Source organism: Balaenoptera acutorostrata, chromosome 18, assembly GCF_949987535.1.
Source record: "Balaenoptera acutorostrata chromosome 18, mBalAcu1.1, whole genome shotgun sequence".
Classification (NCBI taxonomy): Eukaryota; Metazoa; Chordata; class Mammalia; order Artiodactyla; family Balaenopteridae; genus Balaenoptera; species Balaenoptera acutorostrata.
The window spans coordinates 36,135,910-36,159,521 of record NC_080081.1 but is presented as its reverse complement, the minus strand read 5'-3'; positions in this window follow the sequence as shown (position 1 = coordinate 36,159,521).

The window sequence follows — 23,612 nt, the reverse complement described above, 5'->3', positions numbered from 1 at the left end:
TAGAGAGTGTGTGAAATTTGAAGGAGAATCCAAATTTTCTAGGATGAGTGTTTGATAGTAACATAGCAGTGTGATGGCTAACTTTATACGTGAGCTTAACTGACCCATTGGGTGTCCAGACATTTGGCCAAACATTATTCTGGGTGTGTCTGGGAAGGTGGTTTTGAATGAGGCTAACATTTAAAATCAGTAGTTTGAGAAAAACAGATTGCCCTCCTTAATGTGGGTGAGACCCATCCAATCAGTTGAAGACCTGAATAAAACGAAAAGGCTGATCTACCTATGAATAAGAGGAAATTCTTCCTATCGAATTGTCTTCTAACCAGGGCATTGGTTTCTTCCTGCTTTTGAACTTGAATTAAAACATCAGATCTTCCCGGGTTTCAAGCCTATTGGCCTTTGGTCTAGAGCTACACCATCAGCTCTCCCAGATCTCCTGCTTAACAACAGATCTTGGAACCATAATCATGTGATTCAATTCCTTATAATAAATCTTTTATAATGCATGCATACATACATGTATATACTAATTAATAATGTTAACATTTAAATAATATTAATAACAACATAATATTATATATATTTGTACATATGTATATAAAATATATATATATATATATATATATTCTATTGAGTCTGTTTCTCTAGAAAGCCCTCACTAATGCCAGTAGTAACTGTAATAAGTTCCTCTTAACATATTGCTTTTGCCTTGCTTTGTTTTGATATTTCTTGCATTAAAAACAAGTTTGGGTGCTGACTCAAGTCAAACTGCTTAAAAGTTATCTCATCTTTTTTTGGGGGGGGGTTTAAATTAGAGCTACCATTTTATTATTATTATTGTTTTTATCATTTAAATTTTATTTTATTTATTTTTTTATACAGCAGTTTCTTATTAGTTATCTATTTTATACATATTAGTATATATATGTCAGTCCCAATCTCCCAATTCATCCCACCATCACCCCCCACCACTTTCCCCCCCTGGTGTCCATACATTTGTTCTCTACATCTGTGTCTCTATTTCTGCCCTGCAAACCGGTTCATCTGTACCATTTTTCTAGGTCCCACATATATGCGTTAATATACAATATCTGTTTTTCTCTTTCTGACTTACTTCACTCTGTATGACAGTCTCTAGATCCATCCACATCTCTACAAATGACCTTATTTCATTCCTTTTTATGGCTGAGTAATATTCCAATGTGTATATGTACCACATCTTCTTTATCCTTTTGTCTGTTGATGGGCATTTAGGTTGCTTCCATGACCTGGCTGTTGTAAATAGTAAAACTAGTTCATCTTTTATTATTATCATAGCATATATAGGTAACAATTAACTTATTCATGGCTTTGAATGACTCTCTGAAACAATGGTAACTTCCACTTTTTCCTGCCATTGAAATCTCTTTACAATTAATAAATTTCTATTTTCCGATCAATTCTCAACTCTTGTTCTCACTGTTGGTGCTACTCTCTGGTTCTTCTGTGGAATATATCAACATGTTACTTATACTGACTTTCCCTGTTTATAATTTTTTTTTCCTGTATCATGTTATTGAAACCACACAGAACCTGAACTCTTTTTCTCAGAGATAGCAGTTATTTTTTATTTAAATTGAAATTCATTTTTATAGGTTTATAACTAGAAAATCTATATTCTCATAAGATAAAATATTTATTTAAAAGATAAATATGATGAGAATCTCATCACTGATTTTTGGCTATGAAAATATTACCATCACAGAAATTTTGAGAAAAAGTAATAAACTTCTAATTTTATCTCTTATAAATATGATAATGCTAAAATTTTATCAACATAGCTTGTGCATCTAAGATGAAGTCTCTGAAACCCAAAAAAGTAGGAATGACTTGAGAAAAGAGGAATATTTATATTTAATGTAAACATTATTGCTGTATGTCTGGTTTTCTAGTCACTTTAAATACAATCATGAGTGATATTGGACTCCACCCAGCTACCCTTGACTCAGATACATAAGACACCAAAGAGAAGCTCCTTCTGGTCTGTTAAGAATGGTTTGGTGCTGATCTCTTTGTGCGATTCAACCTCACCTTTACATTCACCCCAATGATCAAAAAATATCTTTGATAAAATAAACATCTTAGTCTATACCATGTCCACATCTTTCTACCTCTTTTCTTGAAATGATACTTTAACTATATACAACTTAGTTTCCCCATTTTTAAAATGTAATTAAAAATAACTACTTAACAGGATTTTGGCAAACATTTCCTGAGACAATGTAGGTAAAACACTTTGAAAATGTTAAATGTTAGCTATAATCATTTGTACAGGCTCCTTAAATTTTAAATGAATGTATATACTTAAATTATATAAATGCTTGAAACACTTTTCACAGGCATGCTGGGACCTAGCCTTTATTATGCTTTCTGGTAACAAAATGTATTTCATTCTGATTCATTTCTTTAGAAATATATATGTAGCCTAAAACTTGTTCATACATTGGAAATCTCAATTTTATGGATCTTATATGAGATTTATTTTCTGAATTTTACAAAGTAATTGACAACTATGCTCTTCTTACTTTCAGCACGTATTCAACAAGTAGTAATGAATTTATTTTGAAGTAGGCATAATACCTTGTTCTTCCCTCTCTGTGATAAGAGGAGTATATGTTTTAATTTAATGGCTAGTGTTATAAATATTGTCTAAGGGGAAGAGAGGATTTCTTCAATGCAGACCTCAATCTCTAACATGGGAAACAAATTTATAGCATAGAGAAGGCATTATTGTCTGATCTTCCAGGATCAGAAAACTTGACATAAGAATTTAAGTATTAAATATAAACAATGGATTAAAATTGTAACTACTGTGTAATTAAAAAAATTAAAAAAACAAATCCTTTTATTAATGTATATAATTTTCTACATTGATTTTTAAAAATATATTTTTTGCTTTCTTCAACAAATATGAAATCCATGCATATCTTAGACTGGTATATTGCCATTTTTTACCTTCAAAATAACTAGGAAATGAAGTAAAGGATAATTGACACTAAAAGTTTGATATCAAAGTAATATTTAAAGCATAAACACAAACAAAAGTCATCAACATATATAGTCCATTTGGTATATTAATATCAACAAATGAAACCTAAATCATAAACAAAATAAACTATTTGTCTTAGATGAAAGAAAAAGGGGGTACTCACATTCATAAACAACACAATTACTGATCTTTTCACTCAAAATTTACATTTAAAAAACTCATATTTTTAAATATAAATAATATATATATAACTTATCTATCTCTCTTTATAAAAGACTTTGGAGTTGGAGTGTAATGTAAATTTCAATACTTGTACCAGAGACTATAGAAACCCAGAAGATAGATCTTTCAGTTAGCTCACACATTTTAACACAGGCTTATCTGTAACATATAATTCGTGAGTTTGCTTGATTTTCTTTGCCTGTCTCAGTACCTACTCTCTCTTAGACTTAGAAATGTATAACTTTCCAACTAGGTTATTTTCTTTTGATTTCTTGGTTTTCTCAATCAGGGAGCAGAGAAGATGTATCTACAGGGTGTTTTTGTTAAAGCCCTTCAGTGTTTATTGCCCATTTGGGTCCCCTCCCTTCTCAGAGTCCCAGAGATTCTTAAATTACTCATTTAGCAGATAACAGCATGCTTTTTAATAACTACTTCAGTTCCTGGAGAACCATCATAATTAGTTTCGCTGGCAAAATCTGAGTGCAATTTTTCAGATATATTTCTACTAAAATCACTTAATATAATGACATGTAATTTTTTTTCTCCTTGTATAGTCACACACACCCACTAGACTGGACTTCTCATCATTTCTGTATGTTCTACATTTATTCACCTGCAACCAAAGGGTTAAAAAGAAAGATTAAAATGATTAAATTTAGAACATTATGACTAGACAACTTACCCCCCAAAAGAGCACAGAATATTAAGACAATAGTATAATAGGAAATTTCTCAATGTACAAACTGATGTCAATTTCAATGATCAATATTTATTGGAAATTTATCTTCTTTTTTTTTTTTTTGGTTAGATTTTTGCTATGACAAATTCTTAATAACGCCCTTACATGCCATTTTACTGAATAGACTAGAAGGAGAATGTTTTAGAACAGTAGTATTAAACTCTGTTGCACATTTAGAAATGACTCAGGGTTTTCTTTCCTAGAGCTCCACGGCCACCTCTGCTGGATGTTTCATAAAGAAGAATGGCAGATCGTAGTCTTTAGATTTTTTGTTTTGTGTTGCTTTGTTTTCTTTTTTTCTTTTTAGAATTTTCTCACCAGGAGAGCATGTGATATAAAGTAGAGTTAACACCAGTGGGTGGTGATAAAAATTCTTTGACTCCATGAGTTATTATGATTCAGAAGCTCTTTCCTCCCTCAAGATTTATATTGTATTCCATTCAAAGGCAATAGCTGGAGGTTCATGCAGTGAAACAAAAACTTCAGAAAAACTCTATCCTGGCTTGCCAGATATGAACTTTGAGATTGCTTAAAATAGCAACTTGTAAAAACAAAAACAAAAACAAAAATGAACAAAAAACTATTTCAGTGACCTACTGAATTTTACAGATTGAGAATGAACACCTGAGTTTTTAGCTCCTATTCTACCTACAGACTGAAGCCAATATATAATATTTTGAGCTTTATTTTCCCAGTATGTCACATTGGAATAATGTTCTCCTTTATACTCAGTGATATGATAAATTCTCTAAATGGTAGTAACATATGGAAACATTAGTGAAGGAGAGAAAAGTGCTTTACCTCAGCTACCATTATTGGGCAAGGGTTAAGTATGGAGGAGGAAAGTGATGAAATATATGGAATTCAGACCTAGATAAAGGTCGAAATTAATGGGAAAAAAAAAATTCCCCAAAAAAGCTCCTTCTATTTATATTTCAATAGAATTGTCTATTAAGGAGAGGCAGTTGCTGCAGAGTGCCCTTGTTTTCTACTCCTTTTCCTTTGGGTAACTCAAGTACTGGGGGAGCACCATGGAAAGGCCCTAAAATGTCACCAGCATTGATACAAAAACAATGTTTCCTGAAGCCAGACACACACAATCTTTTGTTATTGTCTTCATCATCTGTTGAATAGTTGCTTACCACATACAGCCAAAATGAATGCTAAGAATAATCAACAATCCCATTCAAATCATAAAAGCAGAGCTTTGATGACAAATAGAGGTCTAATGGCAAGGACCTTCTGTTCTTTAAAATTGAAAAGTGAGGACTGCTAGAAAGATCTTGTTAGTTACAGGCAATCATTGGGAAGCATAAGGAGCAAAGCAATGTCTGAGACAAAACTTATAAGCTTTTCAGAACAAATTCAATAGTTTAAAGTCTACTGCTGGTAAAATAAGTGAGTAATATTTCCAAGATAGCTGAATCAGTTCTTTTTGTAGCATACTAGTACATACATACACTCACCCACACATATGTGAGAGAGAAGATATTGTGAATTATTTTCCCTTTCCTGACATGGCTACATAGTACACGTTAACTTTGTTTATATTTTTATTCTAAACACTGAACCTGTTTAAACATCTATGTAAAACAGTTTCAAAGCTTGATGTCACCTGTCTTGATTATAGAGAGCTCCATCTTCAAACATAGAAATTTTATTAAAATATTTTAATTATAATCTTTTATAGAAAGGTTTCCTTTAATATAATGTGCAGCTATATCTCATTCCCCTCTATGGCTTTAATGCATTCAGAGTATCCAAGGTGATTTTTATCAATGACAATACTTGCATGTGTATTCTTTTCATTGCAATGAATGTCAAGGCCTGCAACATGTATTCATGTAAATTTGTATTGTAATTATTTATATATTAGTACTACATTGGATTTCAATGTCATGATATAATACTAAATAAAAATATATACATATATTCATTTTCAACGTACTACATATTTTTTGAAATATATATTACTACTATTTGCCTCTGTATGTTTAAAGCTAAGTAGATAGTAAACTAAGAAACTGTCAATCAGTTAAGAGGACAATAGGAACAGTAAATTAACACATTCTCCAAGGACAAAGTACTGATAAAAAGACTGAATTTATTAATCTGGAAAATCACAAACTGATAAAATCTGTGCCTAAAGAAAATTTGTTGTACACATTAATTAAATTTATAAGTGTCTTATGAGTTGTTTAACTAAAATAATTTTTATTAAAAATTAATATTACTGTACAGATAGTCCTCAGCTTATAATGGTTTGACATAATTTTTTGACATTACAGTGATGCAAAATTAATACACAACAAGTAGAAGCCATACTTTGAATTTTGAATTTGACCTTTGATCTTTTCCCAGGAGAGTGATATGCAGTATGATACTCTCTCATGATGCTGGGCAGAGGCTGTGAGCCAAGGCCCCCAGTCATGAAAGTAAACAACTGACACATTTACAACCATTCTGTTTCTCAGTTTTAGTCCAATATTCAAAAATTTACAGGAGATATTCAACCTTAATTATAAAATAGGCTTTATGTTAGATAATTTTGCCCAACTATAGGCTAATGTAAGTTTTCTGAGCATCTTTAAGGTAAGCTAGGCTAAGTTATGATGTTCAGTAGGTTAGGTGTATTAAATGCATTTTCTACTTAGAATATTTTCAATTTATGATGGGTTTATTGGGAAGTAACCACATCATAAATTGAGAAAGATATGCAATTTTGCTTGCAGACAATCTTGAGAGAATAATTTCTTTATTGTGTAAGTCATAGGAAATCTTTGTAGTTTGGAAAAGGTTTTAAAATGTTATGATATTAATAAATACTTCATATATTATAATTTATTATTTCATTATGTTATTAATCAAGTGAAAAAAATAAAAACAACAGAAATAAAGACAACAGAAGTCCCTGAGGCAACCTGCTATGCATAATAAAGAGCTACACATGACTTTTACAATCACAGTTAAGAGGCATTAATGAAACTTAGCCCTTTGACACATTTCTTATTATTCTCCCACACACATAATTAGTTATTTCATATAAAATGATACTTAAGCTTCTTCAAGATGGCAGAAGAGTAAGACGTGGAGATCCCCTTCCTCTCCAGAAATACATCAGAAATACATCTACATGTGGAACAACTCCTGCAGAACACCTACTGAATGCTGGCAGAAGACCTCAGACATCCCAAAAGGCAAGAAACTCCCCACGTGCATGGGTAAGGCAAAAGAAAAAAGAAAAAACAGAGACAAAAGAATAGGGGCGGGACCTGCACCAGTGGGAGGGAGCTGTGAAGGAGCAAAGGTTTCCACACACTAGGAAGCCCCTTCGCAGGAGGAGACTGCAGGTTGCGGGGTTGTGGGGGGGCAGTAGGGGGGAGCTTCGGGGCCACAGAGGGGAGCACAGCAACAGGGGTGCGAAGGGCAAAGTGGAGAGATTCCCACACAGAGGATCGCTGCCAACCAGCACTCACCAGCCCAAGAGGCTTGAGGATCGTGCCAACCAGCACTCAACAGCCCGAGAGGCTTGTCTGCTCACCCACCAGGACAGGTGGGGGCTGGGAGCTGAGGCTCCAGCTTCAGTAGGATCTCAGGAAGAGGATTGGGGTTGGCTGCCTGAACACAGCCTGCAGGGGGCTAGTAAACCACAGCTAGCCGGGAGGGTGTCCGGGAAAAAGTCTGGAGCTGCTGAAGAGCCAAGACACTTTTTCGTGCCTCTTTGCTTCCTGGTGCACAAGGAGAGGGGATTAAGAGTGCCGCTTAAAGGAGCTCCAGAGACGGGCACAAGCTGTGGCTATCAGCACGGACCCCAGAGAAAGGCATGAGACACTAAGGCTGCTGCTGCCACCACCACGAAGCCTGTGTGCAAGCACAGGTCACTATCCTCCCCTCCCAGGAGGCTGTGCAGCCTGCCACTGTCAGAGTCCTGTGATGCAGGGACAACTTTCCTGGGAGAATAAACGGCGCGCCTCAGGCTGTTGCAATGTCATGCTGGCCTCTGCTGCTGCAGGCTCGCACCGCATTCGGACCCCTCCCTGCCCCGGGTCTGAGTGAGCCAGAGCCCCCAAAGCAGCTGCTCCTTTAACCCCGTCCTGTTTGAGAGAAGAACAGACGCCCTCAGGTGACCTACACGCAGAGGCGGGTCCAAATCTAAAACTGAACCCCAGGAGTGGTGTAAAAAAAGAAGAGAAAGGGAAATTTCTCCCAACAGCCTCAGGAGCAGAGGATTAAATCTCCACAATCAACTTGATATACCCCGCATCTGTGGGATACCTGAATAGACAATGAATCATCACAAATTGAGGAGGTTGATTTTGGGAGCAAACATATATATTTTTTTCCCTTTTTCGCTTTTGTGAGTGTGTTTGCGTATGCTTCTGTGTGTGATTTTGTCTGTATAGCTTTGCTTTTACCATTTGTCCTAGGGTACTGTCTGTCCTTTTATTTTGTTTCTTACTTTTACAAATTTTTTTGTAATAAGTATTTTTTTAATTTTTATTTTAATAACTTTATTTTATTTTATTTTATCTTCTTTCTTTCTATTTTTTCTCCCCTTTATTCTGAGCCATGTAGATGAAAGTCTCTTGGTGCTCCAGCCAGGCATCAGGGCTGTGCCTCTGAGGTGGGAGAGCCAAGTTCGGGACACTGGTCCACAAGAGACCTCCCAGCTCCACGTAATATCAAATGGGGAAAATCTCCCTGAGATCTCCATCTCAACGCCAAGACCCAGCTTCACTCAACGACCAGAAAGCTACAGTGCTGGATACCCTATGCCAAACAAATAGCAAGACAGGAACACAACCCCATGCATTAGCAGAGAGGCTGCTAAAAACATAATAAGGCAACAGACACCCCAAAGCACACCAACAGACATGGACCTGCCCACCAGAAAGACAAGATCCAGCCTCATCCACCAGAAAAAAACACTAGCCCCCTCCACCAGGAAGCCTACACAATCCACTGAACCAACCTTAGCCACTGGGGACAGACACCAAAAACTACGGGAACTATGAAACTGCTACCTGTGAAAAGGAGACCCCAAACACAGTAAGTTAACCAAAATGAGAAGACAGAAAAACACAGAGCAGATGAAGGAGCAAGGCAAAAACCCACCAGACCTAACAAATGAAGAGGAAATAGGCAGTTTACTTGAAAAAGAATACAGAATAATGATAGTAAAGATGATCCAAAATCTTGGAAATAGAATAGAAAAAATACAAGAAACATTTAACAAGGACGTAGAAGAACTAAAGAGCAAACAAGCAGTGATGAACAACACAATGAATGAAATTAAAAATTCTCTAGAAGGGATCAATAGCAAAATAACTGATGCAGAAGAATGGATAAGTGACCTGGAAGATAAAATAGTGGAAATAACTACTGCAGAGCAGAATAAAGAAAAAAAAATGAAAAGAATTGAGGACAGTCTCAGAGACCTCTGGGACAACATTAAACGCATCAACATTCGAATTATAGGGGTCCCAGAAGAAGAGAAAAAGAAAGGGGCTGAGAAAATATTTGAAGAGATTATAGTTGAAAACTTCCTTAATATGGAAAAGGAAATAGTTAAACAAGTCCAGGAAGCACAGAGAGTCCCATACAGGATAAACCCAAGGAGAAACACACCAAGACACATATTAATCAAACTATCAAAAATTAAATACAAAGAAAAAATATTAAAAGCAGCAAGGGAAAAACAACAAATAACATACAAGGTTAACAGCTGATCTTTCAGCAGAAACTCTGCAAGCCAGAAGGGAGTGACAGGACATATTTAAAGTGATGAAGGAGAAAAATCTAAAACCAAGATTACTCTACCCAACAAGGATCTCATTCAAATTTGATGGAGAAATTAAAACATTTACAGACAAACAAAAGCTAAGAGAATTCAGCACCACCAAACCATCTTGACAACAAATGCTAAAGGAACTTCTCCAGGTAGGAAACACAAGAGAAGTAAAAGACCTACAAAAACAAACCCAAAACAATTAAGAAAATGGGAATAGGAACATACATATCGATAATTACCTTAAATGTAAATGGATTAAATGCTCCAACCAAAAGACATAGACTGGCTGAATGGATACAAAAACAAGACCCATATATATGCTGTCTACAAGACACCTACTTCAGACATAGGGACACATACAGACTGAAAGTGGGTGGATGGGAAAAGTTAGTCCATGGAAATGGAAATCAAAAGAGAGCTGGAGTAGCAATTCTCATATCAGAGAAAATGACTTTAAAATGAGGACTATTACAAGAGACAAAGAAGGACACTACATAATGATGAAGGGACCGATCCAAGAAGAAGATATAACAACTTTAAGTATTTATGCAACCAACATAGGTGCACCTCAATACATAAGGCAAATACTAACAGCCATAAAAGGGGAAATTGACAGAAACACAATCATAGTAGGGGACGTTAACACCCCACTTTCATCAATGGACAGATCATCCAAAATGAAAATAAAAAAGGAAACACAAGCTTTAAACGATACATTAAACATGATGGACTTAATTGATATTTATAGGACTTTCCCTCCAAAAACAACAGAATACACATTCTTCTCAAGTGCTCATGGAACATCCTCCAGGATAGATAATATCTTGGGTCACAAATCAAGCCTTGGTAAATTTAAGAAAATTGAAATCGTATCAAGTATCTTTTCCGACCACAACGCTTTGAGACTAGATATCAATTACAGGAAAAAAATCTGTAAAAAGTACAAACTAATGGAGGCTAAACAATACACTACTTAATAACCAACAGATCACTGAAGAAATCAAAGAGGACGTTAAAAAATACTTAGAAGCAAATAACAATGAAAACACAACAACCTAAAACTTACGGGATGCAGCAAAAGCAGTTCTAAGAGGGAAATTTAGAGCAATACAATCCTACCTTAAGAAACAAGAAATATCTCAAATAAACAACCTAACTTTATACCTAAAGCAATTAGAGAAAGAAGAATAAAAAAAAACCCCAAAGTTAGCAGAAGGAAAGAAATCATAAAGATCAGATCAGAAATAAATGAAAAAGAAATGAAGGAAATGATAACAAAGATCAATAAAACTAAAAGCTGGTTCTTTGAGAAGATAAACAAAATTGATAAACCATTAGCCAGACTCATCAAGAAAAAAAGAGAGAAGACTCAAATCAATAGAATTAGAAATGAAAAAGGAGAAGTAACAACTGACACTGCAGAAATACAAAGGACCATGAGAGATTACTACAAGCAACTCTATGCCAATAAAATGGACAACCTGGAAGAAATGGACAGATTCTTAGAAATGCACAACCTGCCGAGACTGAACCAGGAAGAAATAGAAAATATGAACAGACCAATCACAAGCACTGAAATTGAAACTGTGATTAAAAATCTTCCAACAAACAAAAGCCCAGGACCAGATGGCTTCACAGGAGAATTCTATCAAACATTTAGAGAAGAGCTAACACCTATCCTTCTCAAACTCTTCCAAAATATTGCAGAGGGAGGAACACTCCCCAACTCATTCTATGAGGCCACCATAACCCTGATACCAAAACCAGACAAAGATGTCACAAAGAAAGAAAACTACAGGCCAATATCACTGATGATCATAGATGCAGAAATCCTCAACAAAGTACTAGCAAACAGAATCCAACAGCACATTAAAAGGATCATACACCATGATCAAGTGGGGTTTATCCCAGGAATGCAAGGATTTGAAAAAAACAAGGATTCCATATGGCTGAAGACAGTGGGTGAGGGAGAGATAAAGGAGATGAGACCAGAACATTAGCTATGGGCAGACCATGCAGAGCTTAATAGAACATTGTAAGAACGTGTATTTCACCATGAATGAGTTTGGAAGCCATTAGAAATTTTAAACAGAGGAATGATATCATCTGGCTTTTCATCTAATACATCACTAATGACGGCTCTAATGGTAAACGGACTGAAAGAGCATGGGTCATGGTAGAAATAGAGAAATCAATAGCTTTACCAGAAAAGAGGTCGGAACGCCAAGGTTGGGCTTTTCAGTCACAAGAAGAGAGATATCTGGCAAAACAGACTGGAAATGTGAGAGGAGGAAAAAAAAAAAGAATATGTCACAAAAGGCATTTGAAGACAAAATTTCAAGGAAGGGGACGTCAACTATATCAACTGACGTGTTGACAAAATGAGGAATGAGAGTTTGCAATATGGAGGTTATTGATAGTGTGAACTTAGAATCCTTCATTTTGCTTACACCATCCCATTATTATCTACTGCTTGATGACATCCACATGCCTTGTCTTTTTTTCTGGTACCTATATTTGATAACTAGATGCTTCCAACCCAGATTGCTTTAATCAAATTCAGACCACTTTTCCAAATTCTGTTGGATATTTCCACTGAAACTCAACATATTCTACTCAATAAAGTCTTCCTTTACTCCCACCTAGATTATTTTTCTTTAAGTCTCCTTTTGAGTTTGGCAGAAAATTTAGATTTAATGAAATTTCCATGATTCATAAATCATATTAATTTCACCTCTGAAATATCTATCAAAACTTTTCCTCCTATCCATCTTATTACCACTCAGTAGTTTACACCCATATCATCTCTTGGGTTATTGCTATATCATCCTTGTCAGTATTTCAGTCTTTAACCTTACTTCTCTTTTGATATTCTCAAATCTCCTTTCACACTAATTATTCTGAAGGGCAAACTTGACAGTATGATATTCCTGCTCACAATCATTTGGTGGCCTCCCATTACATCAGGATGAAAATCTGCATCTCAGGGCATGATATTCCTGATACACCCTTGTATATTAGTTAAATTGAATCTCCAATCTGTATCTCTGGAACTGTGCTCCAGGAACTCTCAACTATTTATGTTTCCCTGAAATTAGCATGCTTTCTCTCATTTTCGAATTGGGTGATTGGGATTGACATGTATACAGTGATGTGTATAAAATTGATGACTGATTAAAAAAAAAAAAGAAAAAAAATGTGTTTCCTTATTCAGCTTTCTCTGCCTGGACTACTTTATATGTTTGTCCAAATGGCACTGGGGGTGGGGGGACAGTATTGACACTCTTTGTAAGCTTGAAAGTATAATAGAGACAAAAATTTTATTCATTTATAAATCATTGTACTGAATTTGGCTAGCTATTGGGATCTAACAGTATTTCTAATATGCAGGCCCTTGAATGTGCCTTTTTCCCACATGAATGAATGCCAGGCAAAAGGTGTTTATGTGGTCTTTATGGAATTCCTAGAAAGCATTTACTTGATTTTAACACAGTGTAGGAAACATAATTTAACTTACCAAGTGCTTAATTCTGAAACAGCAAAGAGAATGTGAAATAGATTAATATATGCAGAACCTAAATTTTGATCATTCAAGTATATGATAGTAAATAAGTACATGTGCATTTATATATATTATTGCAGTATAACCTTCAGGATGTTAAGAGTTTATTATTAAAAAACACATATATAGTAAATTCATCTGGAATATCACCGGAAAATCATTCTTTAAACAGTATTTGTGATAAATTTTCATTTAGAAATACAATTGATCAGAAGAGCATTACATAGAGTTGTTTAGAATGACTTGCAATCTTGAGAATATGAACATTGAATAATAGAAATTATTCTACCTATTTGAAACAATATTCAGACTATGGACTCTTCGCAGTTTACCTTTAAGAATCAAAGTTAATTATCATTATAAGTAATAATCATACCTCAATGATAATACCTCAAATACCTATGATACCAAAACTGTGAATCAAGCAAATGTTGCAGGTTCTGTGAGAAAACAGGCTGGTAGAAGCACTATGTTCTAGCACTAAAGTAAATGTTAATATCTGGAAAAGCAGCATACATGGTAACTTAGACCTGTGGTTTGCTTATAAACACATCAAGTTAAGAAAATTTTTGGTTGCTGCTTCAGGAAAGTAAGTTTACAAATTTATTTTTAAATAAAATAATTAAAATAGAGACACAAGAATTTTCTCTATATAATAGAGCTCTAAAGATAAAATTTTATTCTCCACTCCTCACCCCCACGCCTATGCAGCCACTATTCTACTTTTGTCTCTCTGAATTTGCCTATTCTGGACATTACAAGTAAATGGAATCATATAATCTTCTGTTTGAATTATTTCGTAGAGTATAATGTTTTCGAAGTCCATACATGTTTTAACATACATCAGTACTTCATTATTTTTTATGGCTAAATGATAGTTCACATATAGGTATACATTTAATTTATCCATACATCAAATGAAGTCTATTATATATCTGGGGGAATATATTACCCTGCAAAAAAGCCTGTGGTGGTTACATCCTTAAAAAAATTCTTTGTCACCAAAACTACACCACCAGAAATAGGTCTAAGAAAATAGAGAAATCACCGAGAAGCATAAAGTCTTCATTAGTCACCTCACTAAGGGCAATGGAAAAGACACGACTAGTGAATCAGGTGGGCAATAAGCTGAGTTTATTCTTGTGTGCAAACTTTCCTAGGAGCAGGGTTGTAGACATGTACTCCATGTGTTATTTCTAGATCTTTGCATTTTGGAATACAGGTGTATACCTGCAGAGAACAGTCAGGCTCTAATTTCAAAGATAACTTCAGTTGATCTAGTACTCCAGCAAAATAATAGCAATCTAAAACAAGACAACAAGCAACGTCCTGCATAGCTGATGATACATTTTGCTAGGTTTCTTGTATTGGATTAGATAGGGAAGACATTCAGTATTACACAAGTGCCCTCATAAACATGAAACAATCTCTACTTTGTAAAATATCTGGTAATCACAAGCAAGGTTATTTTCTATGTCAATGATGTCATTGGTGTATATGTTTTCTCAATAAATACATGAAACAATTCAGACTTAACCAAAATTGTTAAACACCAAGATTGCTATTTCCCTTGTTAATAACCATGTCCTTGGAGTTTTATATATACCCTAGGATTTATGATAATTTTAAAGTTTAACAGTTATGCTTAACCTCTGTGTCAGATGTTTTGGGGCTAGAATACTACACCATGGATAAAATGGTCTTGCCAGGCTTAATTGCAAGATGTTCTGGTGTCATAAAACAGTTAAAGCCTATCTTGAAAAAAAAATTACCTAACTGCTTATATTGTCCATCAGTGTTAATGCTTTGCTTTTATTTGATTTCATAATAATTATAAGCAAGTATAATATTCTGAATCACATTTACTTTATTTCTTAACAAGTTTTTAAAATTACAAAACGTTAGGGATGTATGCAATATTAGATAGAGTGATTCTTGGCTTCCACTGTAACAACCGAAAATGAAATAGACATTCATCACAGATGTGCACTAAAGAGGTCAGGAGTGCAGGATGCAGAAGAAATGTACTAATATATAACAAGTTCTACACTGGGAAAAATAAGGAATATATTGATCAAATAGACTATGAAAAGAGAGTTTTTAAAGTTGTATGTGATCACCTCTCACTTTCATCTTGTGGAAATGGATAGTAAATTACATTAATGTAAACCAATTAGATACTTGTCGAGTATTCATATAAATTTAAGTAGATTGAGCAAAATGATTGGTTATAATCACAATATAGAGCCTTTTCTCATTTTGTCTCTTACAATTTTATTGAAGGAAATCTATATTGATAAGTTAAAATAAGATATATAATGGATATGTTTGTGTGATCATAAAATTTGAAATCTATAGAAACCTTTAAGGAAAAAGAATATTATTTATGAGGTAAAGATCAAAGTACATTTACATGCTCATTTAAAAATGAGCCTACTTCAAATGCTCCAAGTTCATTCATGTGGAAGTTACTTCAAATTGTAAAGAAATTACTGAGTTCCATTATTTAACAAATATCCTCATATTATATACTCTAAAATTATTTCAGTTGACACAAATATAAATGAGATTTGTTTTTTCTTTAATAAGAGTTCACCTCTCCCTCTTTTTGTTGTTTCAAGACACTGAAATAGGAAAAACAAAATCAAATCTTGAGTGTGTCAGGGAATGTAAAGTAAAGTACCTGGCTTTGAATAATAACAGGAAATACTGACAATATAGGAAACATGTACTTGTGAATTTTGTTTTCTTTTTAATTTTTTTTTCATATGTTGGAATCAAAAAGAAACTTGATGAATTTGCTTTCTTTTATGAGTGAAATTTGTATACATAATTCTAGATTGTATTTTCAGTTTCTAAGTACAATCTATAAATACAAATTAGGTAATGTCATTCCACTATAGTAAGTTATGGAGTATCAATATGAGACCAACAATGTTTAAATTCATAAGCTATATGCAGATATTTTTGTTTTGTTTGGCCTCTAGCATTTCATTAATTGGATGATTTCAAGGGTAGTGATTATAACATACAATGTTTTCATACACCAAATATGTTGTAGTGTAGTTTATTAATTAAAAATCATTTTAACTAAATTTTAAATATGTAATCAATATAAAATATCATAAAAACTTATTTTAAAATAATTGGCATTTTTACGTATTTCAATAGATATTCATGATTCTCTAGTAGCTTAAAGGAATTTTTATTAAACAATACACTTCACTAAATAATATTTCTAAAGTTCTATGTTTCCCCCAATGAAAAATTATCCAACGTAAAAAGTTTATCGTGGGCAGTTTTGAGTATACTTAACTCAGCCAAGTGTGCAAAATCATTCAGTACAAACACATGAATAACAGTTGTTGAGAAATATGTGCAGAGGCAAAGCTATTACAAATATATAATATGCAATGTCATGTAAATATGAAGAACCAAAATAATCAGTATATTTCAGAAAGCCATTCATATACTAAAAACTTTGTTTTTATGATTTTGAACAGTAAGAAATAAAATCAATTGGTTTCTAAACTGATTAAGTGAAGTTAATTTAGTTTTGTTCTGCTGAGAACTATAGTTGAGAATTATATTGAACTGTTCTGAATAGCTTTTAAAAATACACAATATATTTTAACTTAGGTATATGTATATATAACAGGTGTGATATGGACACATATGATTGCACAGAAATGTAAGGAAAAATGACTTATGCATAGGCATAATGCTGATTCATTTTGTTCCTTTTAAAATTAAGAGACTCCCTTTGCTTCTTTCTTCTTTTCTTTTGTAATTTTTTGGGTTATGGTTTACACAAGCAACATATCTGCTTTACATGAGTTATAGGCATAATGAACTCCTATGGATCCATCACCCAACTTAAGAACTAGAACACCAAGAATATTTTGCACCCACCCACATGCTTTCCTTTTATGTCATTCCTCTGCCACCTCTATCCCAAGAAGTAAGCATTATTATAAAATCTATTGCGTCAGTCAGCTTTTCTTCAATAAGAAATCACTACAAAATCTGAGTGGAAAACAATATATTTCTTACTCATAATTCTGTGGCAAGGATGGGGTGGTTCTTCTTTGAGCTAAGTTTTGTTCAGTTCCTTTCCATACTTGTAGTTTCTAGGGCTCATGGAGAAGGTCAGAAACAAAAATGTGATGGCACACTGCCATTTCCACTCACAGTCCCACTGGGCAAACAAGTCGCATGGCCAAACCCAACATCACAGGCATGTGCCATGGAGATGGTATGTGTGTGTGTGTGTTGGGGAGGGGGGAAATGTGTTACCTAGTTGGTGAACAATAATTTAATCTTTATATCTGTATGTATCATGTATTTGATTCTTCCCCTAAACTATGAGCATTTGCTTATGGCATTAAATTCCAAAGGGAGGGAAGAGAAGCTCTCACGGGTTACTGGTACTGTAAGGCAGCACGGTCAATAGCACCCTTCTCTTCATGTATTTGCCATCTGTTTAGGAAGTACATAATATGCTCCAGAGACTTCTTTCACTCTCCATTTCCCCCTTCTGATCAGTTTTATCATTTAAGATTTCATTTTGTGGCATTCAAATTATAAAATATTTAAAGAAAATTATCACTGCTCTATAGCATAGCTAGTTAAAGCTATTATATTTATTTATAATAATAGACAACTGCATGCTAAAATATACAGTGATGATAAATGGTATCCAATGAATTGTTGTAACTTTAAATTATTTTGGTGAAGTTAAGCTTATAATTAGCTTAATTAGTTAAGCTTATAATAATAATATAATTATTATTAGCTTATAAGCTTAATTAGCTTATTATAATAATTAACTTTACCATTTAAATAAATAACAAAATAAAACAATTGACTTTATTGTCTGCTGGACTATGATCTTTTATGGATAATGCTATGAAAAAAGGTACCTTAATAAAATGACTGAATTAATTTATCAGTAGAATGTTTGTTTCTCCAATAAGTCGTTCAAATATATCAGCAGTTTAATTTTTGTTACCAATCTATTTTGTAAGATGACATTTAAATTTTATAGTTTCTTGCTCTGTTTCATTCAGGTAGAATAAATTTCCTTTGAGAAAATAATGAGTAAGTAGTTTGGGCTCTTTTTGAACAAAACTTTTCAGTTTTCAGAAAATGTTTACAGAGGTAGATTTATCATTGTATTATTAGACAACTTAGGAATAAGTATTCAAATTTAGGCATTTTCACTAATTATATAATGAGAGTTGAGAAACTTAATTTTAATTGCACATTGTTTGGGCCAAATTTATTTCACACAAATAAAGAATACTCAATAAGATTTGTCAAGAATCATCCATGTATCATATATTAATCAGTTCCACTTCTATTATTACAGGGTTCTTAAACTCCACATGGAAATGCTATCACAGACTGTTCAAGTGGGTTCTTTACCTCACAATGATCTAAGAACTCACATGCAAAACATATATCAGTTAGTACCTTTTGACACTGCCATAATAAAAATTCAAAATAAAAATGGAAGTGAGAGAGTGCAGTTTTTACAAAGCAATAAAGTAACTGACCTTAGACCCAATTATTTATCACAGTCTGAAAAAGGAAAATGAAGAGCCAAGAGGCATAATGCAAATATCCTTTGCCCATGTAATTAGGGCCATGTTACTTACTGTTTGCAAAATATTCAACATAAAAACTAGGTTTAAGAAACTTGCTTTAAGAACTTCCACAATGTTTAAGCCATATCACTAACTCTATGTTGCAATAGATATTTGTATTGGTCAATATTTTAAATTGAACATTTAAATATTTAGGAGTCTTTTAAATCCTCTCTCCACTCTCTGACCATTCGACAAGGAGAAGAAAACAACATACTAAGCCAGTTGTGGAAGGACAAATTCTTCATGATTCAATTTATATGAGCTATCTAAAGTTGTCAAACTCATAGAAACAGAAAGTAGAATGGTGGTAGCCAGGGACTGAGGGGAGGGGAAATAAGGAGTTGCTGATTAATGGGTTAAGTTTCAGTTATACAAGATGAAAATGTTCTAGGGATCTGCTCTACATTTTTGGGCTTAGAGTAAGCAGTATTGTACTGAACACTTCAAAATTTGTTAAGAGCGTAGTTCTAGTGTTACATGTTTTTTTCCTTTTCACCACAACAAGAAAGAAAGAAAGGAAAGGAAAGAAAAGAAAAAGAGACAGAAAGAAAGAGAGGGAGAAAGAGAGAAGGAGGGAGGGAGGGAAGGAGGAAGGAAGGAAAGAAAGAAGGAAAGAAAGAAAGAAAGAAAGAAGAAAGAAAGAAAGAAAGAAAGAAAGAAAGAAAGGAAAGGAAAGGAAAGAAAAGAAAAAGAGACAGAAAGAAAGAGAGGGAGAAAGAGAGAAGGAGGGAGGGAGGGAAGGAGGAAGGAAGGAAAGAAAGAAGGAAAGAAAGAAAGAAAGAAAGAAGAAAGAAAGAAAGAAAGAAAGAAAGAAAGAAAGAAAAGAAGGAAACAAAGAAAAAGAAATGAAGGGAGTAAGGAAAGAAGAAAGAAAGGTTTTCCCAAAGTATATCCAACAAAAATATATGAAAGCAATCATACCATTATTAATGACAGAGGTTTCTTAATTCAACAATTGTGAGAAAATAAATAAAACTTTTAAAAATTAGGATCATCATCATTCACGGGCCATTGCATTGTTAGCCATTGCTGTTGGCAGATTCAACTTTCTTAGATAGTAAAATAAAAATTTCCAATTACAGAAGGACCTTCTGAACTCTGCATAATTTCATGTTCTTTAAAGCCATACACAGTGGGGACAGGTAGAGAGTAGTCCATGCTGGCTTTAAGACAGACTTACTTATTTCCAACATAAAGTGTGATGTGAAGATGTGAAGGATAGGTAGGTGTAAAATAGGACATGTTTTTTCCTGTTTTGAATCATTGTTTCTCTTAAAATGTAATCTTTAGACATCAAATTAACTTTTGTGGAATTGCAAAACACATCAATATAAGTCATCTGAATTCTTTGCACATTAGATTGTTGCACTTCCTGTTGAAAATAATCAATAACTTGTCATGGTATTAATTATATCATGTAAAGTTGAAAAATGCATGTGGGCTATATCCAAAATTACTTATTATCAAAAGAATTTGTAAAACCAATATACTGTGGCTCAATCACATACAAATTTTATAGCCTAAAGCTGGTTATACTCAATTATTTAGTCATTAACCAATCAAACAAACCACTTAACTGTATATTTCATAATTTTTATATGATAATAATGTATGACTCAAATCAAATAACAAATGAGAATGCAATTAAAACTGTAAAATGAATACTCAAAACAGTAATTGGCATACCAAGTGAATTATGGGTAAATCAGAAAGTACTGGAGACACAGTCAATCTTAGAATGTATTGTGTGTCTGAATATTTTGTTTGTGTTATGAAAGGCTTTAAAAAAATAGAAATATCCAGACAGGTTGGATTTTTTATTTGTTGCCCATGGTAAATTTCCACCAAGAAACCTTCTACTAGAGGTCTAGGCTTCTTGTTGTTCTCTATATTTAGGGTTTTGGAGGAAACAAAATGATTCCCCTATTTTAGTGCTGCTTCTATAGTCATTACTTTCTTCTCAGAATTCTGGTTATTTCAGCTACAGAAGGGAAGATCAGAAAGGAATTCCCCAGTAGCCCACCTCCTTTTCAAGCTATAACAATAAAATATAAATAGCAGCAGGTAGAAAGAGTTTAACATGAACATCAAGAGGGGCAAAATTTAATGAGTAAATTTTGCTGAAACAAGATTCAAAAGCACTCTCCAATTCTGTTCAATCGGGGCTCAAATAGCAGATTGCCATTTTGAAAAATGAATTGGAAGAATTCAAGTGTACTTAAAAGCTTCCAGACATTCAGCTTAATTTCTCTTAGGTTCCCCCTCATTTCCTTTAGGCATTAGACTCATGACCACATAGCTGAGAAATGGTGTATACTGAGTTGAGTTGTAAGTTGCAATATTTGGGATGGAAGGGATTGGAGGTAACTCACTGAAGAATTTTAATACTAAGCAGTTGCCAGAGGCTTGCAGAACATTGCAGATGACCCAGATATGAACGATTTTAATAAGGAATATTGTGAAGTGCAAAATGCCAACTAAGTTTCCAGAACTCTGCACTGAAAAATGGGGGATAGAGAGGAACATTTGGTTGTTAAGTCCCCGGTAGCAAAAAAAAAATGCTTTTGAAAGAACTAGACGTTTTAAAAGACTACAGATGATGAATCTATTACATAAAAGTCAAAGACTCTAAGAGTATTTGGTTAGGAAATAATAAATGTGCTAGCCCCATTGGGGTTATATAATTTTTTCCTTTTTTTAAATATTTAAATGTACAGTAGACATCCTGGAACAATGACCAGAATGCAACCATAAGATAAAAGATTAAAGATGGGAAGAGGGGACCCTCTCAAAAGAGAAGTGATTTTTTTTTTCAATTTGGATGAATAAAATATAAGAATAAATAAAAATAACCTAAGAACTTCTTATGTCTTAAAGATAGGCTTAGATTTTTAATGATAAGAAAATATTGAGATGCCTCTATTTTATGAAATATTGATGATCAGCAATAGTATCGATAACTACATTTTTAAAGCTTCAATTACAACCAAGATTATTAAGTTGAACTCTAGAAAATATTGCTCTAAACACACAGTAGGAGCACAATAAATGCTGCTTAATTTTAAAAATATTTTCATCCTCTCTGAAAAAGTATTGTATTCAGGTGAAGTGATTGATTTGAAATGGATTCAACCATTGTAAAACTCAGGTTAGTCACATTGCATAAATGAATGATATTCACATGTTCTAATTACCTTTCATGAGAATCAGGCTATTCCCCCCCAAATATTTTGTAATTGTACATTTCATTAATTTGAATTTTTAAATGTTTATGGATGATTTCCATGGTGTTTCTCCTGGAAAAATTGAAGGTTTCTCTTTATAAAAGAGAAAATGTCTATTTTTTAAGTCAAACCCTATATTAAAATTAAGTACTAATATACTTTTTCTCAAAAAGATACTTTCTTATTGAAACAATGATCTGAGAAATTATCTGTTTGTTTAAAATCATAAGAAAATGGATTTTTTTTTGGTACCAAAGCATTTATTCCTTATGTACACTCTAAATATAAAACCAACACCCGTAGTAATTATGAAGAAATAATTAAATTGCAGGGTGCCATGTGTAGTGATTTTTACAGTTGCATTCATATTGATTATATGTAACTTCTAACACACCTCTTAACTTTATAAGATAACATGGCAATTAGATGCTTTTACTTTACAACATGATATATTATCTAATAGAAGTGCTATGGAAAAACTATCTGAATTTAAATGTATATTTTCACTACATTTAAAAATATCCTGCTTGGTATTTTAAGAACAGTAGAACAGATAGTCTAACACTGCTATTAGTTTTTATGATCATCCCTTATTCTGTGAAAACAAATCAATGTGATTGAATTGCAAAATTTAAAGGTATGTTTCCCACAGATGTACTGATACTATGATTACTGAATTTTAAACTTTTAAAAATAATATCTGTATTAATGAAGATTGTCATTATCAGATTTTTGATAAAATGTGAGTTTTGTGCCTCTACAAATTACATGTATGTCATCATGTTTAATGCTTACTCTCTTGCTGTTTTATAATGTGAAGATAATGGATATTACATAATCTCTCAACTGAAAGATATTGCATTTTTCACCCAAAATGTATGTATAGGATCCTCACACTGCCACCATAATATCCACGTACTTACTTACTAGTCTGGTGCTAATCAATTTGTTGGAATTTTAGGAAAAAATCAAATACATAAGGTTTTTTTTTAAAACAATTTGAAGGGGCTTCCCTGGTGGCGCAGTGGTTGGGAGTCTGCTTGCTAACGCAGGGGACGTGGGTTCGAGCCCTGGTCTGGGAAGATCCCACATGCCACGGAGCAACTAGGCCCGTGAGCCACAACTACTGAGCCTGCGCATCTGGAGCCTGTGCTCTGCAACAAGAGAGGCCACAATAGTGAGAGGCCCGCGCACTGCGATGAAGAGTGGCCTCCGCTTGCCGCAACTAGAGAAAGCCCTAGCACAGAAACAAAGACCCAACATAGCAATCAATCAATCTTTAAAAAAAAAAAAAAAAAAATTGAAGACTTCTAAGATGTCTATAATTTGTTCAGAATATGGATTTCCATTATGGGGAAACCCATGGTCATTCTTTCCCATATAACATTTTTAAAA